The 15,424-nt window shown below is 43.3% G+C and overlaps 1 protein-coding gene across 1 annotated transcript in view; it reads right to left on the bottom strand.

The window, feature by feature from the left end:
- SKIC3 (SKI3 subunit of superkiller complex) overlaps positions 1 to 1,802 on the bottom strand; it is a 133,850-nt gene extending 132,048 nt beyond the window's left edge. The window contains exon 1 of the mRNA XM_089679150.1: positions 1,668 to 1,802. The gene's annotated coding sequence lies outside the window, so the exon portion shown is untranslated. The remainder of the gene's footprint in view (positions 1 to 1,667) is intronic.
- Positions 1,803 to 15,424: the final 13,622 nt, after the last annotated feature.

Genomic DNA, 15,424 nt, shown 5'->3' with positions numbered 1-15,424 from the left:
ACAATTGCACATTCAAGCAATGCTGTACATAAATTACATTTACGTCCTTTTTCCCCACACATAGAGCTTTCTTGCAGTGGTATTTGATCACCTCTGGGTTTTTTATTTTTTGCGCTATAAACAAAAAAAATAACTGGAAAAAAAAAAACAATATTTTTGACTTTTTTCTATAAAACATATCCAGTGAAAAATGTAAAAACAAAATCAAATTTAATCATAAATTTAGGCCAAAATGTATTCTGCTACATGTCTTTGCTAAAAAAAAAAAAAAAATCCTAATACGTATAAATTAATTGGTTTACGTGACAGTTATAGCGTCTACAAGTGGTGGTATATATACTGGATTTCTTTTTAATACTATTAATGGCAGCGATCAGAGACTTATAGCGGGACTGCGGCAGGCACTCTGACACTGGGTGGGAACTGACTAACTGCTGCTGACACTAATACAGTGATCAGTGCTAATAAAAAGCACTGACACTGTACTGATAACACTGGGCAGGAAAGGGTTAAGATCTGGGGCGGTCAAAGGGTTAACAGTGTGCTGTGTGCGTTTTACTATGGAGACATGCCGCTGTGTATTTTTCTGCGGAGAAATACACAGCAACAGGTTACTGCTGGCAGGAGAGAGACCTGTGTTGTTTACACACAGGTCTCTCCCCTGTCAGTGATACTTTGTGATTGCCGGGTGCTGGTGGAGAATCTCCGGCTGGGACCAGGTGATTGAGATCCATAGCCGCCAATGGCCAGTGCAGGTAGGGTGGTGCGGGTACCCCCTACCCACAAATGCAAGTCACAAATATACATGGGTTTGTGCAGCCCTGCAGCAGTATTTCTGCTATAGGGCGACAGGCAACTGGCTAAAAGAGCACCTTCCAGAATGTCCACAAAGCAGGGCTACAACCCCCCTATACAATGCACTCCTGAATGGAACGCTGGGTGCCCTGTGGGTGAAGGCTGACACCACTCAGGACCCATTCACACCACAAGCATTGGGATCGGCATTTTTGGCTGCACAGACAATCCAACATCCAGGTTATTCTATGGGCAGGGGCGGACTGACCATTTGGAAACTCAGGCACTGCCCGAGGTCAGTAGGGGGCCCCATGAGATGCCCCTGGTACCTTTTTCATAGGCTTTTTTGAGTTTGGGCAACGACACGGGGGCCCCATGAACCCCTATTGCCCGGGGGCCCCATGAGTTGTCACTCCGCCCCTGCCCATGGGCACAGTAGCGCAGAGCAGTGAAAAGAGGTAGAGTAAGCTGCATCTTTCCGCACTGCAAATGCACAGAAACGTAAGTGAACACATAGAAAATACACCGCAACGCAGCGCACATAAAAGCCCAAAGAAGAAAGAAAATGGAAGTGACCTCGCTGAGCAAACGTGCCGCAAATGCACATCACTGTGCATGCAAAAACACAGCTTGTGGTGTGACCACCTACCTGTACAGAACTGACACCACTCACCTACCCGCCTCCACACTGACAGCTCACCACTCACGTGACATCACCCGGCTACAGGGCAGTGATGGCACACAGCTGTCACCAGGCCGGGGGGGAGGGGCGTACATGGCATGTACTATGCACACAGGTAACATCCGTACACAGCACACACCTGACTGACACAGAGTGATGACATCACCCGGGCTATTCAGACACCGCTCACCTCTTATAACACCTCTTGTTGTCACCTTCCTCCGGTCATCACTGTATAGATCTAGCAGAAGACAACAGGCAGATCAATCACACTGACTAGCCGGTCCGATCTGCTCCACGATCCAGTCCCTCGCAATAACCAAGCCTCGATCTGAGCAAAACCAAGCCTCTATCTAGACTGTAGAACCAAGCCTCAGTCTGGAGAAGACCAAGCCTCGTTCTCGTCTCCACTGCTCAGCTACATAGCATTGCAGCCAAAGAATCACTTCCACAACTTTCTAACTGCTCCAGTGACAGCTGACATCCAGCAGCATCATCTGAACTTAAAGTGGAGTTCCACTCACTTTGTATAAAAATAAAAGTCAGCAGCCACAAAAACTGTAGCTGCTGACTTTTATAAAACAGCCACTTACCTAGGCAATCGTAGTGGAAGTGGGAGCGGGTATCTGTCAATTTTGGGTACCCGCTCCCCAAAGGTGCCAATCCTTAATGGGGAGCGGGGGACCAATCTTTAAAGCGGAACTTCCACTTTTGGGTGGAACTCTGCTTTAAAGTACAACTAAAGGCAAAATATTTATTTTCATTTTGTATAAGAAAAGTGTAACCCTTTGCATCTGTATCCCATTGGGGAGATTTCCCTTCACTTTCCGTCTCATAGTTACATAGTCTGGCTGAATAAAGACAAAAGTCCATCCAGTTCAACCATTAAAAAAAAAAAAAGTTATAATCCTATACCCACAGTTCATCCAGAAGAAGGCAAAAAAAACAGCAAAGCATGATCCAATTTAATCCTGCGGGGAAAAAAAATCCTTCCTGATCCCCTGAGAGGCAATCGGATATTCCTTGGATCAACTTTATCTATAAATAGTAACTAGTTATATTCTGTGTATCTAAGAAAGAATCCAGGCGTTTTTTAAAGAAATCCACTGAGCTGGCCAGAACCAACTCTTGAGGGAGTCTATTCCACATTTTCACAGCTCTCACTGTGAAGAAACCTTTCCGTGTTTGGAGATTATATTTCTTTTCCTCCAGATGTAAAGAGTGCCCCTTGTCCTCTGTGATGACCCCAGAGTGAATAGCTCTACACCGAGTTCACTGTATGACCCACCAATGTATTTATACATGTTGATCATATCCCCCCTTTATCTCCTCTTCAAGAGAGAATAAATTCAGTCCCTCTAATCTATCCTCATAGCTGATCTCCTCCATGCCTCTTATCAGTTTGGCTGCCCTTCTCTGTACTTTCTCCAGTTCCCCAATGTTCTTTTTGTGAATTGGTGCCAAAAATTGATATTCCAGATGAGGTGTTACTAATGATTTGTACAGGGGTAATATGATATCTCTCTCTCTGGAGTCTATACCTCTTTTAATACAAGAAAGTATTTTGCTCGCTTTAGAAACCACAGCTTGGCATTGCATGCCATTATTAAGCTTGTGGTCTACCAGGACCCCCAGATCCTTCTCCACCATTGATTCCCCCAGTTGTACCCCCCCCCCAGTATGTATGATGCATGCATATTATTAGCCCCCAAGTGCAGAACCTTACATTTATCAATCCTGTAAGGACAATATTCCACTGCACAGCTTGGTGTCATCTGCAAAGACTGAAATGGGATTTTTAATCCCAGACCCTATATCGTTTATAAATATATTAAAAAGTAAGGGTCCCAACACTGAACCTTGGGGTACACCACTGATGACCATAGACTATTCAGAGTATGAATCATTAACCACTACTCTCTGAATACGATCTTTTAGCCAGTTTTCTATCCATTTACATACGGATTTAGCCATATGGCTCTTTCACACAGACGTTCCGATCGGGTCCACATGCCCATTTTTCAGACAAACCTGATCGGAACCTCCATTCTCCTCTATAGAGCTGCAGATATAAATGGACATATGTTCATTTACACTCGTTGACATCCGATCCGCCAAAAAGTGACGGATGAGGATCCAATTCCCCTTCTGTCCCTCAGATGAAAATGGACAGGCGGTCCATTTTCATCGGACCACCCATTGAGGAGAGCGAGCTGTTCTGTGTTCTTCAGCAGTGGAGGGGACATAGAGCTGTCATCCGCTTGCACAGCGGGGATCAGCAGAGAGATCCCCCGCTGAGCCAGTGAATCCGCTATACGGGTCAACGCTGTGTGAAAGGACCCAAGGCTGTGTGAAAGGAAAGGAGGAAGTGAGAGGAAATCTCTCCAAATTCAGGAAATCCCAGTGTATTATAGTGAACTGGTGTGTCCATTGGAAGGTTTCACCCAAATTCCTGTTCTGGGGACAACATAAAATGTGTGATTTTCTTCTACGCTCACTTTAGCTGATAACAGTAAGCATGATAAATAGAGAGGGAGACTCTCCCTAATGGGGGCACAGACAGCAATGAAAACAGGTGATCTGATCCATCTCCACTCCATCCAAAAGTAAAATTAAGTTTTGTCTTTAGTTATAATGTATTTGATGTTTGCCTCCTGTTCTCCACCTGTCATCTCTGTGCTCTTTCCATTTAAATGTCCCTCTTCTCTGTTTCTACTTTCACAGTGGCTTCATTTCCTTGCAGGGTCCCCTGCAGCCACCTTTCCACCTGGCATCGCAGCCAGACACACAGGCAGCTGTGAACCCAAAAAATGGCTTTGTTCCCAGCTCCTCCTCCTTCAGGCATTTATTCATACTTACCAACTGTCCCAGATTTGCCAGGACAGTCACACTTTTTATTAAAATGGAATTCCATCTGAATCTTAAAAATGCCCCTCCTCCCCCTGCCTATGCTGACTAACCTGTGTAAAAAAGATGTATATACTAACCTATTCTCAGCCTGATCTAGTCCAGTCACGTGAGCAGCTTCCCTGTGTCAGCCAGCAGCAGCTGCCAGGGGAAATCTGGGAGTGGTGACGTCACCCATAGGCTTCCATGTCCTAGCTGTTCTCGGCACTCCCTCCTCTCCCCTGCAGCTGCTGCTAGCTGACATGAAAATAGGTACATTTATGCTGTACATCTTTTTTACACAGGTTAGTGAGCATAAGTATTGGAGGGGGGTTATACATTTTTAAGACTAGTTACATCTAAAATGCAATTCTACTTTAAAGTGTTTACCTAAAAACAATTTTAAATTAAATTAGCAAACATGTTATACTTTGCTCTGTGCAGTGGTATTGCACTAGTATTGCACGGAGTGGCCCGATCTTCCTCTTCTCAAGTCCCCTTCCAGCAATCCTAGCTCCTCATCTTTGTATGTCCCCATTGCAAGTCACTTGCTATGGAGGCCCACAGTGTTTGCTCGCTCCTGAACTGTGTGTCTATAAAGCCACGCTCCATAGACTTACACAGCAGGACTTAGCCCCGCCCCCCCACTTCCTCCTCACTGCAATGGCCAATGGCTCCTGTTGCTGCTCAAGCCCTGTGTGAAAAGGAAGAGAGGGGAGAAGAGAAGCAACAGTGTGCAGCGCTGGGTCTGTTCTCCCCTCTCTTCCCATTCACACAGGGAAGTCGGAGGACTGAGAAATAGAAAGTGTTTTTTACACTAATGCAAGGAAAGCATTAAGGTGAAAAATGTTTTTAGCTTTAGTGTCACTTTAGTTTGTCCCAGCACAGTTGTGTCCCAGGATCAGGGCCATAGGGACAGCTACAGTGTCCCTGTTCTCGCCACTATAAACATAGACTGATGGGAATTTTCAATCTCTGACTTCCCCAGCAGTCTCCAGTGCCCTCACTCAGGCTAGGTTCACGCCTATTCAGTTTGCGTTTCATCCATTTCTGCAGTGCTTTTTGCAGTGCATTTTGTGTTTTTTGCCCATGCTTTTTTTATGCGTTTTGCTTTTTTTTCAACTTGTTGCTAGGCAGAATAAAACGCATCAAAAACGCACTACATGCTTTTCTGCAGCGTCTCCTTTGAAGTCTGTAGAACCAAAAACGCAACGTTTTGTATTTAAAAAAGTCCCTGACACTTTCCAAAAAATGCACCTTGTGAAAACGCAGAGATGTGAACCTTTCGCATAAGAAATTATGTTAAATGGACTATAGTGTATTTCTGCAAAATGCAGCAGAACATGCATAGGTGTGAACCTAGATTAAAGCGTATCTATGGTCAAAATGTAACATGTACCTCGGTTTACGAATTTAATGTGTTCTCTGGGACGTTTCGTATTGGAAAAAATCTGTAAACCAAACACGGCTTTCCATAGAAATGCATTGAAAACCAGTTAATCCGTTCTGGAGGTCAGAAAAAAGTAAAACAAAATGTAGCTGTTACTATAGGTCAGTGCTAGTTTTTAAATGTAATTACCAGCTTTTTTTTTTCTTCACTATAGCTCAGAGATTCAGCTGTCACTTTCCCCCAAGCTAAAAGAAAGAAAGTTTCTTTTTAGTTTGTTTCCCCTTTAGCTCCGGGGAAAGTGACAGCTATTTCTGTGAGCTATAGTGAAGAAAAAAAGCCAGCAATTACATTTAAAATTGTCACCAACATACACTTCGTATTACAAAAAAAATTTGTAAACCGAGGCATTATTTTCAGTGTATTTTCATTCGGAAACTGAAAATTACGTTCACTGAGGCGTTCATAAACCGAGGTACACCTGTATATTAATTTTCACATTGTGTTTCAGTTATTTTTAGCCTGCTCTTATTCTGAATGATCTTGAGGTTTGTAAACTTACCCTGTGAAGAACCCACACATTTACCTCCTTGAATTCTGTGACATGTATTCACTATGCCCTGTGAGTAGGCACTGCTGTGCAGGAGCGGACTGACCATTTGGAAACCAGGTTGGCTCTGAGGAAAGGTTGTGTCCTCGAAACGCGTTAGCCAGTTGTTCATCCAGGGTTCCATCGTATGGACTCAGATGTTGTTTGGATCATACATCTTGTTCAGTTTGACATGCCTGTGTTATTATGTCCATTGTGAGTATGATACCTATTTTTGTTTTTTTAATAAATTATTTTAAACGATAATGCACTAGGTCGGTGCGCCCTTTTTCTGTTTCTCCATTTGTATCCAGTTTTTTGAGTTTGGGCAAGGACACAGGAGCCCCATGATCCCCTATTGCCTGGGGCCCCATGAGTTGTCAGTCCGCCCCTGCTGCTGTGTCACACATTTCACAGAGCCTGCCTTCTGAACTACAGGGGAGGAGTTTTAAGAGGCGGAGTCAGTACAGGAATCACTGCTTGCAGGCAGCAAGTTACCATGGGATATGTAGTCCTTAGAAATGAGATGCTGCAAAGCATGCTCGGAATCCAGGAAGTTGTGGAGAGACATAGTCAGCAGACAGGCAGCACTCACAGCAAGAAAGGAGATTTTTCAAGTAAGCTAATGTTGGATTGTGAAATATAACTATTGTTTGTATTGTTATTACAGGGCTGATGTTATAAGATGAAAGTGTATGCTGAGACCACAGAGCACCTTTACACCCAGATCTCCAGTGCCTTCTACAGGAACAACCCATAGGCGGAGCTCTCTATTCCCGACTGCTTCTTCTGATGTGTAGGCAAGGTATGAGTGCTTTGCCCAACCTCAGTAGAGATCCTGCCAGGGGAGATGTAAGCTCCGGGAATTCATTCTGAGGGATGTGCGTGGAGAGGTAAGCCAGTGTGGTATTTCAGCCCAGGTTCACACAATGCGGTGCAGGATACCGCATGTAAATCGCACAGGAATTGCACCGCATGTCTGTGTGGTGCGATTTGAGCCATACATTTTATATGGTTTAAATCACATCGCATCCACACCAAAAAGGTGCAGGACCCTTTTTTAAATTCGCATCGCAGTCACATCACTTAGTAAAAGCAGCACACCTTACACACAATGTACTTGTTAGGCACACAGTTTATCCTTTGATTGCCTCTAGATGTTAGCGCCTTCCCAGCCAGTGTCATTAGTACTAGACGTGCATTTCCTTCAGTTACAAATCGAAATTCGGATGACTTTTCCATTATTCAGAGATCCGAATTACAATAGTAACAAATTTAAACAAATCTGAAACAACTAAATGAAATTCGAAAACAAATCAGAAAACTAGAATAGAATATAGAATAATAGAAAAGAATAGAATAGATTAGAAAAGACTAAAATACTTTACAAAAACTTGTGATCTGCCCTATGGTGACGTGAGTAGTAATCAACAAAGACACTGTGAAAATGTTGCTGAAATTTCCAATATGGTCTCACATCTCTTCATATAGCCCGTTTACCATCAAAAACACATATGGATTGTGGATTATGGATTGTAACATTATAACTATTATCAAAACTATTAGAATTATTATCAAATCTGTTAGAATTGTTTTTTAATTCATTGGAATTATTTTCAAATCTGTTAGAATTGTTTTCGAATCCATTAGAATTATTTTCGAATCCGTTTGAAATTTCAAATTCGGTCGAATTCAAATAAAGGAAATGAATTCCGAAAAATGAATTCAACAAATTAACTAATCAAACAAAATGAAATTAGTCAAATAACGAATCAAAATGAAATGAAACAAAACAAATGTTTTCATTTTGCACATATCTAATTAGTCTAAATGGGGGAAAATGTCTGTTCGTCTTATGGAGTGAATATGGAGCGGCCGGCCCAGTATTCCCCCCGTCACCACTGCCGTGTTAGAATACCGGGCCAGCCGCTCGGCTCTATGCGGCAGGACCTGCAGACCTCCAGCGGTCCTACCTGTTCCTCGGTCCAGCGGTGTCCTCACTGTTCCTCGGTCCAGCGGTGTCCTCACTTTCTTCTCTCCCTGGCGTTGGCATCTTTAGTGTGGGCACCCGGCTGTGACAGCTTGTGGCTTCACACCCGGGTGCCCACTGCACATGCTCAAGAAGCTCTGCGCTTTTTGAATGGCCCTGTAGTCCTCTGGGACCTGTCACGTGTCCCAGAAGACTACGGGGAGGGGGAAGGACAACTTTGCAGAAGTGGAAGCGGGTACCTGTCAAATTCGGGTACCTGCTTGCCCACCCTCCGCTCCCCAAAAGGCCGCAGTCTCTGGTCATCTCCTGTACTGTGTCCACAGTCTCTGGTCATCTCCTGTACTATGTTCGCAGTCTCTGGTCATCCTCTGTACTGTGTCCGCAGTCTCTGGTCATCTCCTGTACAAAGTCTGCAGTCTCTGGTCATCTCCTATATTATGTCCGTAGTCTCTGGTCATCTCCTGTACTATGTCTGCAGTCTCTAGTCATCTCCTGTACTGTGTCCACAGTCTTTGGTCATCTCCTGTACTATGTCTGCAGTCTCTGGTCATCTCCTGTACCGTGTCCGCAGTCTCTGGTCATCTCCTGTACTATGTCTGCAGTCTCTAGTCATCTCCTGAACTGTGTCCACAGTCTTTGGTCATCTCCTGTACTATGTCTGCAGTCTCTGGTCATCTCCTGTACCGTGTCCGCAGTCTCTGGTCATCTCCTGTACTATGTCCGCAGTCTCTGGTCATCTCCTGTACTATGTCCGCAGTCTCTGGTCATCTCCTGTACTGTCCGCAGTCTCTGGTCATCTCCTGTACTGTGTCTGCAGTCTCTGGTCATCTCCTGTACTATGTCTGCAGTCTCTAGTCATCTCCTGTACTGTGTCTGCAGTCTCTGGTCATCTCCTGTACTATGTCCGCAGTCTCTGGTCATCTCCTGTACTATATCCACAGTCTCTGGTCATCTCCTGTACTGTGTCTGCAGTCTCTAGTCATCTCCTGTACTATGTCCACAGTCTTTGGTCATCTCCTGTACTATGTCTGCAGTCTCTGGTCATCTCCTGTACTATGTCTGCAGTCTCTGGTCATCTCCTGTACTATGTTCGCAGTCTCTGGTCATCTCCTGTACTATGTTTGCAGTCTCTGGTCAACCTCTGCTGTGTCCGCAGTCTCTGGTCATCTCCTGTACTATGTCTGCAGTCCATTGGTTCAGAATATTTATTTTCTTGTTTTCCTCCTCTAAAACCTATGTAGCAGAATACATTTTGGCATAAACTGATAAATGAAGAAATATGATTCTGTAATTTTTTTTTTTATTGGATCTGTTGGATAACAGAGAGTAAAAAATATTGTTTTTATTTTTTCAAACATTCTGGTCTTTTTTCATTTAAATAATAATAAAAAAAAACCCAGTGGTGATAAAAACACCACCAAAAGAATGGTCTGTTTATGTAAAAAACAATTATATAAATTTCATTTGGGTACAGTGTTGCATGGCTACGCAATTACCAGTTAAAGTAGCACAGGGCTGAATAGCAAAAAAAGGCCTGGTCATCAGGGGGTAAAACATCCCAGAGTTTAAAGTGTTACTAAACCCAGGAATGCATTCACTATATCCGGTCTTCCACAGTACACAGAACATGGAAATTTAAATATTTTGGTAAATATAAACCGCTAAATAGCTTTTCTCATCAGCAGTATATAGCAGTCTTGTGACTTCTATCAGTGTCTGGCCGAGCACTGGTTAATCTTGTAGGAGAAGTTTTTATTCTCCCCTCACTGTCCTATGAGGCTGCATGACCCTTGACCCTCTGTCCAGACAGTGCTGATTGGCCCTGTGCTGATCACATGCACCCTCCCCACAGAAAAAAATTATCTAGCAATACACACCAAACACAGCATGTGCAGACTTGCCATTGCTGCTCTGTACTATGACAGATGGATTGGTGGAAGTAAAAGAAGGGGAGGATCAGAGAAGACAGGATCAAACCCTTTTTACACAAAGCGAAGGATTAACCCCTTAGGTTCCACAATAAGTATAACAAGCATGCTTTACTGCATATACAGACTGATTTTACTGTTGTGGGTTTAGTAACACTTTAAGTGGTTAAAATAGAGTTTTTAACATTTCATAAAATAAGTGTCTCTATTGCTATATGTTTCCTGTCTTTGACCACTGTTATAAGGACAGAAATTAGGAAGAAATGCCAGTCTTCTGTGATCATAGGCACTGTGATAAAGTGAGCCTAGAGGGTATGTCAGTGACAGCCTGGATACAGTGATGTCACTGTTTGTCAAGCTGGGAATGGAGAGGCAGTAAGTGGCAGAAGAGAAAGCGAAGAACAGCAATCGAGCATGGAGAAGGTAAGCATTGCACTACAATTTTCTTTCTAGGAGGCCTTAAATCAGGGATTTAAATAAAACAAATCTAAAGATGGGCTCTAAAATATACCAAAATGTGTAATATAAAGGCTTATACAGTATTTCACAGAAGTGAGTACACCCCTCACATTTTTGTAAATATTCTATTATATCTTTTCATGTGACAACACTGAAGAAATTACACTTTGCTACAATGTAAAGTAGTGAGTATACAGCTTGTATAACAGTGTAAATTTGCTGTCCCCTCAAAATAGCTCAACACACCACCAGGAGCGGACTGACAACTCATGGGGCCCGTTTCCTTGCCCAAACTCAAAAAAGCCTATGAAAAAGGTACCAGGGGCATCTCATGGGGCCCCCTACTGACCCCGGGCCCTTGGGCAGTGCCCGAGTTTCCAAATGGTCAGTCCGCCCCTGCACACCACCATTAACGTCTAAACCCCTGGCAACAAAAGTGAGTACACCCCTAAGTGAAAATGTCCAAATTGGGCCCAGTTAGCCATTTTCCCTCCCCGGTGTCATGTGACTTGCTAGTGTTACAAGGTCTCAGGTGGGAATGGGGAGCAGGCGTGTTAAATTTCGTGTTATCGCTCTCACTCTCTCATTATGGTCACTGGAAGTTCAACATGGCACCTCATGACAAAGAAATCTCTGAGGATCTGAAAAAAAGAATTGTTGCTCTACATAAAGATGGCCTAGGGTATAAAAAGATTGCCAAGACCCTGAAACTGAGCTGCAGCACGGTGGCCAAGACCATACAGCGGTTTAACAGGACAGGTTCCACTCAGAACAGGCCTCGCCATGGTCGATCAAGGAAGTTGAGTGCACATGCTCAGTGTCATATCCAGAGGTTGTCTTTGGGAAACAGACATACGAGTGCTGCCAGCTTTCTGCAGAGGTTGAAGGGGTTGGGGGGTCAGCCTGTCAGTGCTCAGGTCATACGCCACACATTGCATCAAATTGGTCTGCATGGCTGTCACCCCAGAAGGAAGCCTCTTCTAAAGATGATGCACAAGAAAGCCCACAAACAGGATTACTGGAACCATGTCCTGTAGTCTGATGAGAGCAAGATATACTTATTTGGTTCAGATGGTGTCAAGTGTGTATGGCAGCAACCAGGTGAGGAGTACAAAGACAAGTGTCTTGCCTACAGTCAAGCATGGTGGTGGGAGTGTCATGGTCTGGGGCTGCATGAGTGCTGCTGGCACTGGGGAGCTACGGTTCATTGAGGGAACCATGAATGCCAACATGTACTGTGACATACTGAAGCAGAGTATGATCACCTGCCTTCAGAGACTGGGCCACAGGGCAGTATCCCAACATGATAACAACCCTAAACATACTTCCAAAACGATCACTGCCTTGCTAAAGAGGTTGAGGGTAAAGATGATGGACTGACCAAGCATGTTTCCACACCTAAACCCTATGGAGCATAGGGGCATCCTCAAATGGAAGGTAGAGGAACGCAAGGTCTCTAACATCCACCAGCTCCATGATGTCATCATGGAGGAGTGGAAGAGGACCCCAGTGGCAATCGGTGAAGCACTGGCCAACTCCATACCCAAGAAGGTTAAGGCAGTGCTGGAAAATAATGGTGGCTATACAAAATATTGACACTTTGGGCCCAATTTGGACATTTTCACTTAGGGGTGTTCTCACTTTTGTTGGCAGAGGTTTAGACATTAATGGCTGTGTGTTGACTTATAATGAGGGGACAGCAAATTTACACTGTTATACAAGCTGTACATTCACTACTTTACATTGTAGCAAAGTGTCATTTCTTTTGTGTTGTCACATGAAAAGATATAATAACATATTTACAAAGATGTAAGGGGTGGACTCACTTCTGTGACATACTGTATAAACAGTACATTCAATGTATATACAGTCATGCAGATCATTGCACAGCAAAGTGGTTGGTAAATGACAAGGAAATTATAAATATATCACTACGTTCTTAAGGCAGGGGGTCTCCAAACTTTTCAGTACAAGGTGCCACTTTGTACATTTTACAAATATTCACTGGCTGAAAATAAATCAGTTTTATAAAAAAAAAGAATATGTAATCAGTATGATTCAGTACAAAAGACAAATGTGACAATTCAAGAAGAAAATGATGTGCACAATAATTAAAGCACTTTGGAATATAACAAAGGAAAATGAGTAGGATTTGTGCAAAGGCGATAGTTACTCACAGAGATGATACAGGAAGCAGAGCTCCATGTAATCTGCTTCTAAAGGTTGGAGGTGAGCGGTGCACAACACACTGTCTCTGTTTTATGTGGTGTGAAAAACCTAGCATCTTATGATTTGTTTATGCATGTTATACTACTTCCTTACAATTGTTCTACGGCATTGTTGAAAAGTCAGCATACAGAAACCTGTTTTATCAGCAGGCATGAGGTTACCCTTGAACAAACATGGTTGTAGGGTCTTAAAGCATATGGCCCAGGTGACTAAAAATGGGAGTTTGCCAGGCTGACACGAATCTGATCACATAGAAAGGAGTGTGGCGGACTGAAATCATAATATTTAAAGTTCCTGCAGACTGCATAAAGTCTTGTACGGCAATCAACTAGTGATCAGAACAGAATGAAGCTAGGAAGGAAGATTAACAATGAACTATGTAAAATATTATTTCTAATTTTTACTGGATTATCCCCATTATATTAGTGGGTAAAATGTCCAACAGGTGAGTGTGATGTGACATATCCTACGCCATCTATGCGTTCCTTGAAAAAAAATTCACTGACAAATACTCAATGAAAGTTGGATGAGAGGTGGTTTAATCGCAAAATGCATAGGTGATTCTTTACTGTTAGAGTGGTAAGGATGTGGAACTCTCTTCCACAATTGCTGCTGTTAGCAGGGAGTGTCAATAATTAAAAAAACTCTTAGATGGGCATCTTAGTGAACACAATATACAGGGATATGAGAAATTGTAAAGGCATAAATACATATATATTCATATACCCACACTGGGTGAACTGGATGGACTGATGTCTTTGTTTGTCCTTACACCTATGTGTGTAGGCAGGTTGCCTATGTGTAGTTTAGCTAGATGCTGCTCCAGACGGTAGGATTAGGGTTAACTGTGTTTCCTGGGCTTTGTCTTGGGGAATTTGTTTGGGTCCGACCCACTGATCTTGTGTTAGTATAAGGAGACAGTGGTCCAGAGCCCAGAGAGTCTCTCTCTGTCTGCCGTTACTGCTGCCAGCGCTGGGGTCCCCTGGTATGCCAATGCCAGATTACTCGCTTGAGATCGCCTGCTATCAGGAGCATTCCACTATGTAAGGGGGACTGCTGAGACCTGTAGTCCGCCCTGAAGATGCCAAGCCTGGATTGGAAGTCCATAATGGACACTGCCAAGAATTAACTTTTGCCTGTGCAGGTTTGCCAGCACAGACAATAAGTTTGAGTTACGGATTGGGGATGGTAGGGAAAAATGCTCTTGGTTTGGACTTTGTATGTTTGGAAATTGTTAGTAAAGCTTTTAAAACTTTGTCTGGTCTGTAGTTACTAAAAGAAGTGTAATGCAAGTATTCCCCCTCCACAAACACACATATATATTCTCCCCTCCTGTATTTGACCTATATGTATTTAGGTCATTTAGGTGCATTTCCCTTATAACCCAGGTAAGTATGTTTTTCTTTTTCTCTCCAACCTCCAATCTCCTCCACAATCTAATCCAGATCGATCTTCGTATTCTTTATACAGCATATCCTCCAAAAATCGAGAAAAAAATGCACATCATAGTGTATCTCTTGCATCCACCAATATTTGTTAAAAAATAAGTTACACTCACATAAAAAGTGCCCAACTGGGACACTGCAGTTAAACAGCCTGTATTCACTTTCCAAGTCCGGCATTCTTAGGTCACTCACAAGATGGTGGCTTGCAAACTTCCGGTTGTGCGGCTTCACATCATTGGCCCACCCTACACCCTTCACAAGACATGACTTCATCAGGGGATCTAAATACATCTAGGTCAAATATAGGAAGTAAGAGTATATATGTGTGTTGGTGGAGGAGGAATACACATGGGTGATTTTCAACATGGCAGGAAGTTGCATGAATATCTATGAGAATATATTGACTTTTTAGAGAACTAAAAAGAGAACTTTGTACAATCTATATGGATTTGAGCAGTCATGTGGGAGTGAAATATTGCAAGATGATTATATTGTATATGTGATATTTGCGCATTGGTTGTTACATGCACTTTATAAGGAGGATTTGCACGTATGTTATGCACTATATATGTTTTTAGCACTGTCCATAGCACATGAGTACTGCGTGGCACTGTTTGTTAAAGGGTTAACTGAGTGCACAGGCTAGGTGCATGGCGGGGCTCCATTCCGTTACTGGTTATGAGGTAGCAGAGATAAGCTGGACAGGTGGAGTGGGCATAGGCTCAGTGTGTCCCTCCTAAATGTCACAGTCTACAGAAAGGTGTATGTTGACACAGGGACAGGAGAGTAAACTGGAGTACAGTTATTGTTCAAATGTACTGTATATAATGTACGGCCATCTTTAAGGTCAGAGGTCCGCCTTAAGGCCAAGCATTCCCTGAAAGCGACCTTAGCCTTGTCCCAGAATATTGGTGAATACGCCAAAATTAAAGTGTAACGGAACCGACCCAGACAGTACTTCCGTTAGAATACCGCTTCCCTGTCCGAACACCGACAACAGACATCACAGCCGACCATACAAGACTAGACGACAC

This window comes from Staurois parvus, unplaced genomic scaffold (assembly GCF_062004578.1).
Source record: "Staurois parvus isolate SC_StPar_1 unplaced genomic scaffold, SC_StPar_1.0 ptg000218l, whole genome shotgun sequence".
NCBI lineage: Eukaryota > Metazoa > Chordata > Amphibia > Anura > Ranidae > Staurois > Staurois parvus.
This window is presented reverse-complemented; position numbering and strand designations above follow the sequence as displayed.